Source organism: Neophocaena asiaeorientalis, unplaced genomic scaffold (assembly GCF_003031525.2).
Source record: "Neophocaena asiaeorientalis asiaeorientalis breed wild unplaced genomic scaffold, Neophocaena_asiaeorientalis_V1.1 scaffold86, whole genome shotgun sequence".
In the NCBI taxonomy this organism is placed as follows: domain Eukaryota; kingdom Metazoa; phylum Chordata; class Mammalia; order Artiodactyla; family Phocoenidae; genus Neophocaena; species Neophocaena asiaeorientalis.
In genome coordinates this window covers 1,919,182-1,935,663 of record NW_020175039.1, presented here as the reverse complement: position 1 = coordinate 1,935,663, position 16,482 = coordinate 1,919,182, and the positions used below count along the sequence as shown (strand labels likewise).

At 38.6% G+C, this 16,482-nt stretch overlaps 1 protein-coding gene across 2 annotated transcripts in view; it reads left to right on the top strand.

Moving 5' to 3' along the window:
- Positions 1–16,482, top strand: part of ACSL3 (acyl-CoA synthetase long chain family member 3) — an 80,726-nt gene that overhangs the window by 16,208 nt on the left and 48,036 nt on the right. The window contains exon 2 of one of the 2 annotated variants that reach the window (XM_024763174.1): positions 5,153–5,209. The exons of the other annotated variant lie outside the window; for it this stretch is intronic. The gene's annotated coding sequence lies outside the window, so the exon portion shown is untranslated. The remainder of the gene's footprint in view (positions 1–5,152; positions 5,210–16,482) is intronic. 2 annotated transcript variants of the gene reach the window in all.

Here is a 16,482-nt window from a genome sequence, read left to right as displayed (position 1 = left end):
ATATTAGGCATTAAAAAGAATGAAATCCTGCCATTTTTGACAAAATGGATGGACCTTGAGGGCATTATACCAAGTGAAATAACTCAGAGAAAGATAGACACCATATGATCTCTCTTTTATGTGGAATCTTCAAACAAACAAACAAACAAAAGCTAAGGTCATAGATACAGAGAACAGATTGGTAGCTGGCCAGAGGTAGGGGTTGGGGGAGGGAGAAATTAGCTGTTTTGGCCAAAGTTAATAATATTTATTTTTCTTAAATACTTAAAAAAAACATATACTGACATGATTACACCTTTCTGTCCCACTTAAACTGTTAATATAAATAATGATAATAATAGAGTTCTGTAGTATAATACAAGAGGTATATAAGGTTTTTGTCCCCACTCTTGGCACAGAGCTCCTGAGACCCTTGGAATTTCCTGATTGTTAGGAGTACCTTTTATTCGTAAAAGCTCCTTTGGATCACACCCAAGTTTACGCTAATGAAGTGACTTAGGATGGCGTCCCTAGAGCATCTCAGGATGGAGCTGGTCACCAGAAAGACCAAGTGATCAGAGGTTTGAACTTTCAGCCTTACTCACCGACCTCCTGCAAGGAGTGAGGGGGCTGGAGACTGAGCTTTATAAAAACTCTTGAACAAGGGGATATTCAGTAAGCTTCCGGGACGGTGAGCATTTCTGTCCAGGTGCTGGGGAGGCGGCACACCTGGAGAGGGTTTGGAAGCTCTGCTGCATACCTTCCTCCCCATCCCTTGCCCTGTGCATCTCTTCCGTTTGTCTGTTTCTGAGTTGTATGCTTTATAATGAACTGGAAAACATAAGTAAAGAGTGTTCCTGAGTTCTTTGAGCCATCCTAGTAAGTTATTGAACCTGAGGAGGGGTTTGTGGGAATCCCTATTTATAGCTGGCCGGAAACTTGTAACTACCAAGTGGGGAACAGTCTTGTGGGACTGACCCCTTACTTAAGCTGTGGAATATAGCTCTTATGAAATAGATTACAAAACTTAGACCAATTCTGGCTTAAAAATTATCTCTAACTTTTATCAAAAGAGTGTATGCACACGGTGGAAGACTTTTTAAAGTAATTTCTTGGCAGAGTGTGTTTGTGGAATTAAATTTTCTGAGTCTGTGCGTGTCTGAAAATGTCTTTATTCTACCTGCAGTTGATCAGGAATGTAGATGGGAGTAGAGTTCTGGATTAAAATTTCCCTCAAAAGTCTGTAAGGCAGGGCTTCCCTGGTGGCACAGTGGTTGAGAGTCCACCTGCCGATGCAGGGACACGGGTTCGTGCCCCGGTCTGGGAGGATCCCACATGCCACGGAGCGGCTGGGCCCGTGAGCCATGGCCGCTGAGCCTGCGGGTCCGGAGCCTGTGCTCCGCCACGGGAGAGGCCACAACAGTGAGAGGCCTGCGTACCGCAAAAAAAAAAAAAAAAAGTCTGAAGGCATTGTTCATAGCCTTCTAGCGTCCAGTACTGTGGAGACATCTGCTGCCGGTATGATTCTTATTCCTTTATAGGAAGGGTGGCTATACATCCTGGTTTGTCTGGAATACCTTCAAATTTATCTTACAATAGTACATGCTTTTATTCCCCAAAATATCCTTCTTTGTTGATTAATTATAGACCCACCTTATTTGTAAGTGACCTGGTTTTTGTTTTTTGGAAGCTTTTAGGGTATTCTTATACCTGGTGCTCTGAGAATTCACAAGGCTGTGTTGAGAGTTCAGTTAATTTTTTTCCCCCCATTCATCCGCTCAGTACTCAGCAGGCCCTTTCAATATGAAGACTAGTGTTCATCAGCTCTGCCATATCTTATCGCAGAATACTTCAGTAATTTTTGCCTCTTCATTCTCTTTGTTCTTTCTTTCTAAAACTCCTTTTAGTGGAACTTGGTCTTTGGGATTAATTTGACACCCAATTAGAAAAACAAAAACTTTTTAACCTCCTGTTCTCTACTTCATTGCTTTTGCTTTCCTTTCTGGGAAAGTACTCCCAACCTCATTTTCTAATACATCTATTGACTTTTATTTTCAGGTGTTATTAACTTCCAAGAGCTTTTTCTTATTTTCAGTCCTTCTGTATACCATACTATTCTTGTTTCATCAACAGGATGGTCTCTTTTATCCCTTTGAGAATATTAATTACATACACATATTTAAAGTGTTTCCTACATTGTCTGTCTCCATTTCATACCCCCCTCACACACACTTTTTGTTTTCATCTCTCACTGTGATTTTTTTCCCTCAGATATCTGGTGATCTAGAGCTTTATCTTCTGTCTGGATTTTTGGTTCTGATACATCTTCCTGTTTCTAGTTTTTTTCCATCAATACGTTCTAAACATTGGCACTAGATTTAACATTATGAAACAGATCTGATTATCCCATTCACTTGCATAAAAATCTGAATGGGTCTTCAGAGATCTGGATAATGTCTAAACCACTTAGCGTGGCACACAGGGCAGTGGCAGTGAGGTACAGTGTTTTCTAGAGCTGCTGTCATGCCACAAACTTGGTGGCTTAAAACAACAGGAATTTATTCTCATAGTTAATAGAAGCTAAAAGTTTGAATCAGCATTACTGGGCTGAAATCAAGGTGTTGCCAGGGCTGAGCTCCCTCCTTCTAGAGAAGAAGCTGTTCCCGCCTCTTCTAGCTCTTCTAGCCTCTTCAGCTTCTGGGACTGCTGCAGTCCGTTGCTCCACTCGAGGCTTCTAGGCCAGCGTCTTCAAATCTCTTTGCTTCATCTTCACTGTGTATGTCAAATCTAGTGCTTCTGTCTTACAGGGACACTTGTGATGGCATTTAGGGCCCACTGGGTAATCGACGATTGTCTCCCCATCTCAAAAGCCTTAATTTAATAACACCTGCAAAGACCCATTTTCCAAATAAGGTAACATTTACAGGTTCCAGGGATTAGGACCTGATACCTTTGAGGTCGTTAATCAGCCTACAACAAATACTTAGAGTTTTCTTAAATTGCCCTTTTCTTGAATACCTCTGCTTTTCCAAATACTATTACTGCCTGCAGTTTCTTCTCTTCTTGCCTCCTTGGCCAAAAATGAATGGATCATTAAATCTTTGTTGAAGAGATTCAGCAATTATTGAGGGTCAATTGAATACTAGGACTTGTCATATTAGAAAACAAAACAAGGTAAAGTAAACATGCACCTGTGTCAAACCTTCTCCAGGGCAAATTACTCAGAAGGGATTCACTAAGTCATAGGAATTTACATTTTTAGCTTTTGCTGCCAAATTGCTCTGCAAAGTGGCTGCACTTCCCCTAATAATGCCAAGAGCGATCTTGTTTCCTATATCCTTGCCAATACTTGTGATTTTTTTTTCATTAAAAGAAATCTGATAGGGGAAAATTATATTGTTTTAATTTGCATTTCCTGGATAACTAGTGATGTTGACCTGTTTTTTCAAAGTTAATAGGCGTTTGGATTTTTTCTCTGAATGTACATAGCCCATTTTTTCTATTGCGTTGCCTTCTATTTATAGAAATTCGACAAATATGGATATGTATTGTTCATATATGTTGTTGCTGTCCTCACTTACATAATGAGTAAACTGGCACAAGAAATAAGTAAATTGATAAGATGCCCCCCTCACTCCCCATGGACAGATGGATAGATGAATGAAGAAACGAATGAATGTGTCTAGAATCATAGCTATCAAAAAACAGAGCCGGGATTTTGGACCCACATATATCTGGTTTTAAGGCCTGTCCCTTTTAAAGTACATCTGGCTGCCTTGTAGCGAATGAGGAAATTAATAGTGAGGCAGTGGTGTGCTGAACTTTGACTCAAAATACTTAACCATTACTTACTAGCTCTGTGAGTTTGGGCTGATGTTAATATATTTTTTTAAGTAACTGTAGTGATTGCTAACCTATCTGCTTTGAAAGTGATTGAGAAAATCATTGAGATGATATACAAAAGTATGGTATATACAGTGAAATAGTATTATAAAACTTACTAATTCTCCTTGACCATCATAACAGTGAGTGAAAAAACTCAACATACTTTATAAAAGTTTTGGATATACCTTTTTTAAAAAGGTAGACTTTATTTTTTAAGAGTAGTTTCAAGTTCACAACAAAATTGAGCAGAAGGTAGTGAGATTTCCCATGTATCCCCTGTTCTCCCATATGCACAGCCTCCCCCGGTTTCAGCGTCCTGCACCACAGTGGTACATTTATTACAATCGATGAACCTACACTGACGCATTGTTATCACGCACAGTCCTCAGCTTACATTAGAGGTCACTCTTGGTGTTGTACGTTCCATGGATTTTGACAAATATGTAATGTCGTATATCTACCATTATAGTATCGTACAGAGTAGTTCCACTGCTCTGAAAATCCTCTCTGCTCTGCCTGTTCATCCCTTCTTTCTCCTTAACCCTAGGCAACATTTTGCTGTCTCAGTAGTCCCAATCCTGTCTCCGTAGCTTTGCCTTATCCAGAATGTCATGTAGTTGGAATCATATAGTATGTAACCTTTCAGATTGACTTCTTTCACTTAGTAATCTGCATTTGAGTTTCCTCTATCTTTTCATGGCTTAATGGCTCATTTCTTTTTAGTGCTGAATAACATTCCATTGCCTGGATGTAGCAGTTACACATTCACTTGCTGAAGGACATCTTGGTTACTTCCAAATTTTGGCATTTACAGATAAAGCTGCTATAAACAGTTGTGTGCAGCTTTTTTGTCTAGACATACATTTTCAACTCATTTGAGTAAATACCAAGGAGATCAGTTGCCGGATCATACGGTAAGAGTATGTTTAGTTTTGTAAGAAACTGCTAAACTGTCATCCAAAGTGGCTGTACCATTCTGCATTCCCACCAGCAGTGAATGAGAGTTCCTGTTGCTCTGCATTCTTGTAGCATTTAGTGATGTTAGTATTTTGGATTTTGGTTATACTAATAGGTGTGTAGTGGTATATACAACATGCTTTTTTGGTAAAAGTTTACATGATAAAATGTCACTTGCTAGTATAATAGATGATGTTTCCAGAAAAACTCAACAGAAATTTTCCCGTGAGATTTGGAGATAGAGATATCTCCAGGAAAAGGTTGATATTTGGCTCTATGATTAACCAGATGAGGAGTAGTAATGCTTGCCTTCATGTGTTTGTTTTGACAGGTATTGAAACAAAAGCACATATTTGAAGGCACTAGTACCTCCTACCATTGTCAACTGGTAAAATGTTTAATTTTATTTAACTACAAAGTTTCTATTATTAGGTGTAAAACGTATTAAGTTAAAACCAAGTGTGGGTAAACTGTCAAAGAAAAAATTATTTTCTCTCCATTTTGTGATTGTAGAATTATGAAAGTTATGAGAAAGTAGCTTTTACACTAATTTTAATTCCATGTAAGCCCATTGGAACATTGAGCCATGTTATTCAGCAATATTATTGATATTTAACCTTCCTTTCCTCAATTTGAATATCACTAAGCATCTCTGCAAAAGTTTGAACCTCAGTATCCTCTTTATTTGGCAAAGTTTAGCACTAATTAGACTGGTAGCACCATGTCAACACGTGATGGTCCTTTGAAATTTGTGTTTTATTTAAAATTTCAAACTGGACATTTTAACAGAAATTGTAGGTTGAAGGCCAGTAAAACAGTGGATTTTTTGTTGTTGTTTTTTGTTTGTTTTTTAACATCTTTATTGGAGTATAACTGCTTTACAATGGTGTGTTAGTTTCTGCTGTAGAACAAAGTGAATCAGCTGTACATAAACAATATCCCTATATCTTCTCCCTCTTGCATCTCCCTCCCACCCTCCCTATCCTACCCCTCTAGGTGGACACAGAGCATCTAGCTGATCTCCTTGTGCTATGTGGCTTCTTCGCATAGCTATCTGTTTTACGTTTGGTAGTGTATATATGTCCATGCCACTCTAGTCTCTAGGTCCATCCACCTCACTACAGATAACTCAATTTCGTTTCTGTTCATGGCTGAGTAATATTCCATTGTATATATGTGCCGCACCTTCTTTATCCATTCATCTGTCGATGGACACTTAGGTTGCTTCCATGTCCTGGCTATTGTAAATAGAGCTGCAGTGAACATTGTGGTGTGTGACTCTTTTTGAATTATGGTTTTCTCATGGTATATGCCTAGTAGTGGGATTGCTGGGTCATATGATAGCTCTATTTTTAGTTTTTTAAGGAACTTCCATACTGTTCTCCATAGTGGCTGTATCAATTTACATTCCAACCAACAGTGCAAGAGGGTTCCCTTTTCTCCACACCCTCGCCAGCATTTATTGTTTGTAGATTTTTTGATGATGGCCATTCTGACTGGTGTGAGATGACTCATTGTAGTTTTGATTTGCATTTCTCTAATGATTAATGAAGTTGAGCACTCTTTCATGTGTTTGTTGGCAATCTTCTTTGGAGAAATGTCTATTTAGGTCTTCTGCCCATTTTTGGATTGGGTTGTTTGCTGCTTTGATATTGAGCTGCATGAGCTGCTTGTAAATGTTGGAGATTAATTCTTTGTCAGCTGCTTCATTTGAAAATATTTTCTCCCATTCTGAGGGTTGTCTTATTTATGGTTTCCTTTGCTGTGCAAAAGCTTTTAAGTTTCATTAGGTCCCATTTGTTTATTTTTGTTTTTCTTTCCATTTCTCTAGGAGGTAGGTCAAAAAGGATCTTGCTCTGATTTATGTCATAGAATGTTCTGCCTATGTTTTCCTCTAAGACTTTTATAGTGTCTGGCCTTACATTTAGGTCTTTAATCATTTTGAGTTTATTTTTGCGTATGGAGTTAGGGAGTGTTCTAATTTTATTCTTTTACATGTAGCTGTCCAGTTTTCCAAGCACTACTTATTGAAGAGGTTGTTTTTTCTCCACTTTATATTCTTGCCTCCTTTATCAAAGATAAGGTAAGCATATGTGCGTGGGTTTATCTCTGGACTTTCTGTCCTGGTCCATTGATCAGTATTTCTGTTTTTGTGCCAGTACCATACTATCTTGATTACTGTAGCTTTGTAGTATAGTCTGAAGTCAGGGAGCCTGCTTCTTCCAGCTCCGTTTTTCTTTCTCAAGATTGCTTTGGCTATTCGGGGTCTTTTGTGTTTCCATACAAATTGTGAAATTTTTTGTTCTAGTTCTGTGAAAAATGCCAGTGGTAGTTTGATAGGGATTGCATTGAATCTGTAGATTGCTTTGGGTAGTAGAGTCATTTTCACAATGTTGATTCTTCCAATCCAAGAACATGGTATATCTCTCCACCTGTTTGTATCATCTTTAATTTCTTTTATCAGTGTCTTATAGTGTTCTGCATACAGGTCTTTTGTCTCCGTAGGTAGGCTTATTCTTAGGTATTTTATTCTTTTTGTTGCAGTGGTAAATGGGAGTGTTTCCTTAATTTCTGTTTCAGATTTTTCATCATTAGTGCATAGGAATGCAAGAGATTTCTGTGCATTAATTTTTTATGCTGCTACTTTACCAAAATCATTGATTAGCTCTAGTAATTTTCTGGTAGCATCTTTGGGATTCTCTGTGTGTAGTATCATGTCATCTGCAAACAGTGACAGCTTTACTTCTTCTTTTCTGATTTGGATTCCTCTTATTTCTTTTTCTTCTTTGATTGCTGTGGCTAAAACTTCCAAAACTGTGTTGAATAAGAGTGGTGAGAGCAGGTAACCTTGTCCTGTTCTTGATCTTAGTGGAAATGGTGTCAGTTTTTCACCATTGAGAACAATGTTGGCTGTGGGTTTGTCATATATGGCCTTTATTATGTTGAGGAAAGTTCCCTCTATGCCTACTTTCTGCAGGGTTTTTATCATAAATGGGTGTTGAATTTTGTCGAAAGCTTTCTCTGCATCTATTGAGATGATCATATGGTTTTTCTCCTTCAATTTGTTAATATGGTTTATCACACTGATTGATTTGCGCATATTGAAGAATCCTTGCATTCCTGGGATAAACCCCTCTTGATCATGGTGTACGATCCTCTTAATGTGCTGTTGGATTCTGTGTGCTAGTATTTTGTTGAGGATTTTTGCATCTATGTTCATCAGTGATATTGGTCTGTAGTTTTCTTTTTTTGTGACATTTGTCTGATTTGGGTATTTGCGGAGCACAGGCTCCAGGTGCGCGGGCTTCAGTAGTTGTGGCACGTGGGCTCAGTAGTTGTGGCTCACAGGCTCCAGAGCGCAGGCTCGGTAGTTGTGGCACACGGCCTTCGTTGCTCCGCAGCATGTGGGATCCTCCCGGACCAGGGCTTGAACCCGCGTCCCCTGACTCGGCAGGCGGATTCTCAACCACTGCACCACCAGGGAAGTCCAGCCTGTAGTTTTCTTTCTTTGTGACATCCTTGTCTGGTTTGGGTATCAGGGTGATGGTGGCCTCGTAGAATGAGTTTGGGAGTGTTCCTCCCTCTGCTATATTTCGGAAGAGTTTGAGAAGGATAGATGTTAGCTCTTCTCTAAATGTTTGATTGAATTCGCCTATGAAGTCATCTGGTCCTGGGCTTTTGTTTGTTGGAAGATCTTTAATCATAGTCTCAGTTTCAGTGTTTGTGATTGGTCTTTTCATATTTTCTATTTCTTCCTGGTTCAGTCTGGGAAGGTTGTGCTTTTCTAAGAATTTGTCCATTTCTGCCAGGTTGTCCATTTTATTGGCATGTAGTTGCTTGTAGTAATCTCTCATGATCCTTTGTATTTCTGCAGTGTCAGTTGTTACTTCTCCTTTTTCATTTCTAATTTTATTGATTTGAGTCTTCTCCCTTTTTTTCTTGATGAGTCTGGCTAACGGTTTATCAATTTTGTTCATCTCAAAAGAACCAGCTTTTAGTTTTATTGATCTTTGCTATCGTTATCTTCGTATATGTATGTTCCTCTTACCATTTTCTTAATTGTTTGGGTTTGTTATTGTAGGTCTTTTCCTTCTCTTGTGTTTCCTGCCTAGAGAAGTTATTTTAGCAGTTGTTGTAAAGCTGGTTTTGTGGTGCTGAATTCTCTTAGCTTTTGCTTGTCTGTAAAGGTTTTAATTTCTCTGTCGAATCTGATTGAGATTCTTGCGTGGTAGAGTGATCTTGGTTGTAGGTTTTTCTCTTTCATCAGTTTACATGTCCTGCCATTCCCTTCTGGCTTACAGATTTTCTGCTGAAAGATCAGCTGTTAACGTTATGGAGATTCCCTTGTATGTTATTTGTTGCTTTTCTCTTGCTGCTTTTAATATTTTTTCTTGCTATTTAATATTTGATAGTTTGATTTAATATGGTCTTGGCATGTTTCTCCTTGGATTTATTCTATATGGGACTCTCTGTGCTTCTTGGACTTGATTATTTCCCATATTAGGGAAGATTTCAACTGTAATCTCTTCATATATTTTCTCAGTCTCTTTTTTTATTTCTTCTTCTTCTGGGACTCTTGTAATTCGAATGTTGGTGCGTTTAATGTTGTCCCAGAGGTCTCTGAGACTGTCCTCAATTCTTTTCATTCTGTTTTCTTTATTCTGCTCTGCAGTAGTTATTTCTAGTATTTTATCTTCCAGGTCACTTACCCATTCTTCTGCCTTAGTTTTTCTGCTATTGATTCCTTCTAGAGAATTTTAAATTTCATTTATTGTGTTGTTCATCATTGTTTGTTTGCTCTTTGGTTCTTCTAGGTCCTTGTTAAATGTTTCTTATATTTTGTCCATTGTGTTTCCAAGATTTTGGATCATCGTTACTCTCATTACTCTGAATTCTTTTTCAGGTAGACTGCCTATTTTCTCTTCATTTGTTTGGTCTGGTGGGTTTTTACCTTGCTCCTTCATCTGCTTTGTATTTCTCTGTTTCTCATTTTGCTTAACTTTCCTCGCTTGGGGTCTCCTTTTTGCAGGCTGCAAGTTGGTAGTTCCCGTTGTTTTTGGTGTCTGTCCCCAATGGGTAAGGTTGGTTCAGTGGGTTGTGTAGGCTTCCTGGTGGAGGAGACTGGTGCCTTTGTTCTGGTGGATGAGGCTGGATCTTGTCTTTCTGGTAGGCAGGACCATGTCCAGTGGTGTGTTTTGCGGTGTCTGTGAACTTATTATCATTTTAGGTAGCCTCTGTGCTAATGGATGGGGCTGTGTTCCTGTCTTGCTAGTTGTTTGGCATGGAGTGTCCAGCAGTGTAGCTTGCTGGTCATTGAGCGGAGCTCGGTCTTAGCATCGAGATGGAGATCTCTGGCAGAGCTTTCGCTATTTGATGTTATGTGGAGCTCGGAGGTCTCTGCTGGACCAGTGTCCTGAACTCGGCTCTCCCACCTCAGAGCCTCAGGCTTGGCACCCAGCTGGAGCACCAAGACTCTGTCAGCCACCCGGATGAACTGTGCCCTGAAGAGCAAGCGTATCTTCTACCATCTGGTTATCAGGTTTAGAAAGTGAAATGAATGCCATTGCATTGTAGGTGTTCAAAAACTCGCTTTCCGTGGATCCTCAAGTGCCGGAAGACCTGGCTTCACATGGAGTATAGACGTCGTATGCCCGCGCCTGCGCCCACTGCATCCGCATGTGTCCAGCAGTGGAGTTTTTGTTAACCTGTAGCAAGATCTTCCTGTTAATTAGTTGTCATGGGGTAAAATATAGCATCGTTTTATTCTTTACTTACTGTGACTTCTGAAGTGAATTAGAGTTTGTGAAATTTTGGGGCAAGAATTTAAGGATCATGTGTCCAGGAAGTTTTTAGCATTCTGAGAAGTGAGGGTAAAGTTGGTTAGAACCGTTATAAGGAAGAGTCTGTGTTGTTTAAGTGCTTTGCAAATATAATAGCAATAAGCGTTTTATCTCTTAGAATCATGATTGTTGACATTTATCTTCTATTTCAGAAGATCATTTCAGAATCTTTGCCCACAGCTGTTGAGTTTACTGATTTTACATTTTCTACTGATTTTAAGAAATTACATGAAGAATGTTTATTACTAAAAACTGTAAACAGTATAAGAGTGTGTAAGTAAAAGGAATCTTCCCTGTCCCCTGTTTCTTTTGCTAGAGGTTACCCCTTACCAATTTGGAGTGTGTCCTTCTAGACTTTTTACGTGCATATCCAAGGTTACCATCTTTTAATGAAGCAGGTATGATGGAGAAAGGCACATACCTTGCCCATTGGTGTGCCTTTGTTTTACTTTAGACATTTCTTTGCCTGCACCTTCTTGAGCGATATACTTGGCTAAATGAAGAATGCTTTGAAGTGACTAAATATATTGGAACACTGTTATTTTCTCTACAAATTTATTTTAGCGAACATAAAAGGGAAATTCTTTGGAAACCCCAAACTTCAAATTTCTAGCTAAGAATAGATCAACATAGTTTCGATTTACATTGGAATTAAAATCGCAAAGTTAATTTACTGTGTACTGAACAGCAGTTATTAAAGAGTAAAGCATTTATATAAATGACTGCAATTAGTGTTGCCTTTATTGAGGGTCAGCTAGATTGGGGTAGAGAAAGAAGTGGTTTTGGAAGTTTAGTCCATCTGTTTAGGGTGGGGGAGGGAAACAGTGCATGGAGAAAAAGGTGCTGTGGCAGAGTGACAAAGGTAACTTTGTCTCTCATAATTTTGCCTAGACTTGATCAGGTATCCAAAAAGAGGAAAAGAAATTCATCATTTTATGTAGGTTAACTGTATTATGAAGTAAATAGAATTTCGTGGACTATTTGAGAAACCCAGTGTCTTGAATTATAAAACTTAGAACTCCACCTCTTCACATTTGGGAACTACTCATATTCAGAAGTTTTGTGACTTAAGATATGATGTAAAAATTGATCTGATTCACTTGTGTGCATATCCTTTGTGTAGTTGTTAGATTGAAGCATTTAAAACTCCTTAAGAAATTTGGAGAAGCAGAGTTTGATTTGGGTATTATTTTAATGCTACTTATTAGTAGTCCCCCCAAAAAATGACATATAGAATTTAAAAGAGAATATTAACAAGTAGAATTGTATGTGAATAAATTTAGATTCATTATCATTGCTATTCAGTAGTGTTTTAAATCTATGTTACAGATTCACAGCAAGTTGATTACTCTTTTTCTTGATGTTCAGTTATACTGATTAAAAAAAGGGAAATTCTATCCATGATTCTAGTGATTCATACTTAAATATTTTATAGAGTAGACAAGTTTTGATGGCCTTCAGGATTTCATCACTTACTTGATCCAGTAGTCCACATTCAGCTGGTAGCAGAAAGTGTTACTTGTGCGTTTAGTCGTGCAGTAGAGAGAAATTATTCAGAGTATTTTCATTTGTATTTCAGTGAAAATGATGCAGATTATAAGTTTGCAAGGAGATGGGGACAGCAGCGGTTTTGCCACTCCCTTGGTGTAACACGAAAAGGTTTCTTAGAGTCAGGCCAAATACTGCTCATAGGTATTGAAGGTGGATTCCTTTCTTTAACACCTTCTGTTTTTAAAACACAATCTAGTTTTTGAACATTGATGGAAAAACTGCAGAGGCCAGAAAACTGAGCACATCGGAGAGTGGTGGAGAGGAGTGGGAAGACAATGCTTTATCTTAGTAGCTTTGATTTTGAAACCTGTTTAGATAAAGCTTTATTAATGGTAAAATAATTGAGGATTTATGGAAAGAAGAAAATATTTTATGTAAATTAAACAAGGAAAAAATCATGAATAAAATACAAGTAAAAGACTATTGACTAAAGGAAGTAGTTGAATGTTTAAACCTTATTCTTAGCTATCATTCAGATAGTATAAATAATGAAGTTGATGTAATGTTGTGATACAGGTCATTCATCCACAGTGTACTTATAATGTCTAATTATATATGTTATTTGCTTTTTCTTAAGTTTGATTTTAACTGATATGCCAAAATTTAGGTAAGAAGGGCTTTTGGGGTAAGGAGGTGAAAAAGGAAATATCTAAAGAATCTTACTGAACAATTTATAAATACTTGGAATTGAAAGAACAGGTATAGAGTCAGACTGGATAGTTTTCAGTAGAATTTAGATTGCAAAATTATTCTAGCATTTTATTATTTTTTTCTTTTTTACTAGAAGCATTTAAAAATTATCTTAGATTAAATTATCCTGAAAATCTTAATTTAGACACTTGAATCTCTTCATATTCCTAAAGGCTAAACTTACCTGAAGCGCTTTCTTTTCTCAAACGTGCATACCTTGCTCATTATAAGCATATTTAGTTTGCTGACATATTTCATATGTTTGGAACTATTAAGCCTTTGAATTTTCTTTAATTTTATTTTAAATTTTACTCTAGGGAAGAAAATAGGTAAGTTCAAAAGGGAAATTGTTAATACAGCTAAATCAACCTTCACTTAAAAATTAGGCCATCTGGGGAATTCCTTGGTGGTCCAGTGGTTAGGACTCTGTGCTTTCACTGCGGAGGGCCCAGGGTCGATCCCTGGTCGGGGAACTAAGATCCCACAAGCCGCACGTTGTGGGGCCCCCCCCAAAAAACATTAGGCCATCTGTTTACTATCCTAGGTATGGGTTCATGTAATACTATATATAGCACTTAGCTGGATTGAGTTGGAATTATAAAGACCCTCAAGTACCAACCAGCCAAGCTGATGTCATTATATAATTTAATAGTTCATGTTCTCCTGAAATGTTTATATAGTTGGCCCTCATTAGCCATTTTGTGTGAGATCACTGGAATAAATAAGGAATAGTCCTAAAGGGGAAAATAGTCCTATTTAATATATGTTTTAATATAGACAAGGAATTCAGTTCTTGGCCGGTTAGTACTTACTGGTAAGTATTGTTAATAATGTCAAAACAATGCTAGTAAGTAGGTGTCCTAAGTTTGGTTTCTCTGCCCTACCATTTGGGTAATGTAATAGTGACTAACATGCCATTCTCCCCATTCCCCTTCAATGAATCAACCTTGAACAAAATTCTAATGTAAAAAGCTGTACTTTTGTATAGAGAATTTCATTATCACTTCTTCTGGATATAATAAGAGGAGGGGAGGGGTATATGTCTTGGGAAGGTAAGTAGAAAGCAGAGTAGGGGTAGGCTTTCCCATAGATGAGGAACTTGAGGCAAAATGATTCAGAACTCTGAACCTGGGGCTTGTGTATGTGTGTTTGTCTGGGTGGGAACTGTTTGGTGATCGACCACACGATAATGAGATAGATGAATGGACTCTAGAGCCACCTCTTAGTACTTCCCTTTGTGTTGCTGGGTCCAGGTATGAGGTTGTTAAGGGTGGACCTAAACCCCTGAGAGTTAGGGAAACTTGTTGAGGATCATATTCTTTAGGTGTATAGGGACTGTGTAAGTTGAATTGGTTAAACAGAGTTGGTCCCGAGTTGTGTTCCACATGTATTCTCTACCTTTGGGACTGGAGTGGGATCCAGGGAGTGGGATTCAATAGTTCTGTGTTGTAAAATCCAAGGACTTAAAATTTTTGCATGGAGTACTAGACATGAGAAAAAAATATTAGTATATGTATTTTCTTAAACATAAATTTGTAATCATCTAACTAAAGCTCATGGAGAGAAATTCCCAAAACTGACTGGCTAGCTAAGGAGGCTCAGTGGACTAGTACCAATTCCAAATACAAGATGTGTTAAGCGTCATTATTTTTGCTTACTATTTTATAAGGGACTTCATGGATGTATATATGGTTTCAGCTTCTTCTTACCTTTGAATCTTTATTTAATCAATAATAATAGCAGCTGATACTTGAGTGCTTATTATGAGACAGTTGTTACATTCTTTACATGTATTAACTGTTTATGTGATACAGATATTATTCTCCACATTTTACAGATGAGGGAACTAAAGCTTAGAAAGGTAATTTACCTAAGGTGACATTTCGTAAGTAGTGGAGCAAAGTGTCAAACCCAGTGTGTTGGGACTTTCCTGGTGGCTCTGTGGTTAAGAATCCGCCTGCCAATGCAGGAGCCGCGGGTTCGAACCCTGGTCCGGGAAGATCCCACACGCCGCGAAGCAGCTAAGCCCGTGCACCACAACTACTGAGCCTGAACTCTAGAGCCCACGAGCCACAACTACTGAGCCCGTGTGCCACGACTACTGAAGCCTGTGTGCCTAGAGCCCGTGCTCCGCAACAAAGAGAAGCCACCGCAATGAGAAGCCTGCGCACCGCAACAAAGAGTAGCCCCTGCTCGCCACAACTAGAGGAAGCCCGCGTGCAGCAACGAAGAACGCAACCAAAACAAAAAAACAAACCCCAGTCTTTTACTGAGAGCTTAGGCTGTGGAGCCAGAGTACAGCTGAATTGACTTCAGTACCTTCAGAATCAGGGGGGTATAAGAAATTATCAAGATAAAAATATTGATATTGGTATCCATAGTTTTGTATAAACAAATTTAAAGTGCTACTAAAACATACACTGTATTTTGTAATTTATGAAGAATGCTTTCACTTCTCTTGTTTTTTCCCCAAGGGAGTTTTGTGAGGTATTTGTTATTACCCCAGTTGTACAGTGAACCTGAAGCTTGGGGGTCCCATGTTATACAGCAAGAACGTGGGGGGCCAGCATCAAACCCACAGCGTAGCCTTGGTTCTGAAAGGAGCAGGTCTGTTGAACAGTTTCTGTGTGCAATCAAACCAGTGTTGCAAGGAATAGAACCTTCAGTAGGTCATGTAAAAAGTATATAAGTGAAACAAGTACCTGTCTGCTTTGAAGCTCCACATGAAAAAGAACTTTGTACCCAAACCAGCTATGCTGATAATTAGCATTTACATGCCTTTGCATTTTTCCAGAGTCCCTTATATCTGCCGCACTTTACATTTTGTACATATAGGGAAATAAGGTACAGAAAAGTTATTTCATTAATAAAAGATCAGACTTAACTAGTGGTGGAGCCCAGGCTATAATTGGTTTGCTTACTTGGTGAAATTAATTTTAGGGTGACTAGCTCATTCTGGTTTGCCTGGAACTTCCCTGGTTTTAGTACTGAAAAGTCCTGTGTACCAGGAAACCCTGAAGTCCCCGGCAAACTAGAGTGGTTGGTCATCCCAATTTTCCCACTTTGTGGTGGATTGGGGATAGGAGTAGGGTTGCCATATAAGATACCAGGCACTTAGTTAAAGCTGAATTTCAGATACATGTTGAATAATGGTTTACTGTATGTCCCAGATATTGCACGGACATAGGTACACTGAAATTTGTTGTTTACCTGAAATTCAGCTTTAACTGGGCATCTTGTATTTTTATTTGTTAAATCTGGCAACCCTAAGGAAGAGTGAAAGGACATTCTAATGGGTAAAAAGACCACTTTACTGCTTCTTTTGTGCGGACCTCAGGTTTATACATTTACCTGTGGAAGGGAGTAGCATCTGGCAGTTTCCTTTTCTGGGGTACTTGACTCGTTCTTTTAGCTAAGTGGACATAGATGTGAGAGGTCAGGATGAATGTATGAAACCACATTTTGCCAATGCATTAAAACGTGTGTGTGTGTGTGTGTGTGTGTGTGTGTGTGTGTGTCTTGGTTTGAGCAGTTAGTTCTCCTTTACATGGTGGGAAACTTAACCCAGATCTGAACCCCT